Here is a 676-nt window from a genome sequence, read left to right as displayed (position 1 = left end):
CGTTTATTTTTTTGTGTAAAATGGATAACTGACACCATTTTCGCTAAATTTCAAACGAAAATTTTCGAGAACCTGGCATATACCACCTAATTGCCTAGGCATTTCGCAGAACCGATGACCGCTGTCAGACATTCCAACCCCTCAACGTCCAAAAGCAGGACACATTGATTCTTAAAGCAGGATTTTTTGTTCAAAAGCGGGACACACCGTGATTAACATTAAAGATAAATTGTATACATGAAAATACACAGTAAATAATATAAAAACGTTATATATATCTTATATATATACTTTATATATATATATATATATATATATTATATTATATTTTAAACTGATAAACATCTCTTTCGTATCGATTAATCACTATATTAACACGGCTCGTCGCCTGAGAGGGCCATACATTTTAGAGTAACCTCCTGGAGTTTAGTCTTGGCATTATCGTGATTATTTTTTATTTTTGAAAGTTGAAAAGCGGGATAATTCGGGGTTTGGGCGGGACAGCGGGACACGACTCCGAAAAGCGTGACAATCCCGCCGAAAGCGGGACAGTTGGAATCTATGCCGATGTTCTTGTTATTAGTGAGTTAGCCTAGGCTAAAAGAAATTCCAAAACGAAAAATAGGGGCATAGAAACTGCAGTGTTTTTGGTTTCGGTGGGATATATACATATGTA

The sequence above is a fragment of the Anneissia japonica genome, unplaced genomic scaffold (genome assembly GCF_011630105.1).
Source record: "Anneissia japonica isolate Jap-2015-1 unplaced genomic scaffold, ASM1163010v1 scaffold287670_len26578_cov177, whole genome shotgun sequence".
Taxonomy (NCBI): Eukaryota; Metazoa; Echinodermata; class Crinoidea; order Comatulida; family Comatulidae; genus Anneissia; species Anneissia japonica.
This window is presented reverse-complemented; position numbering follows the sequence as displayed.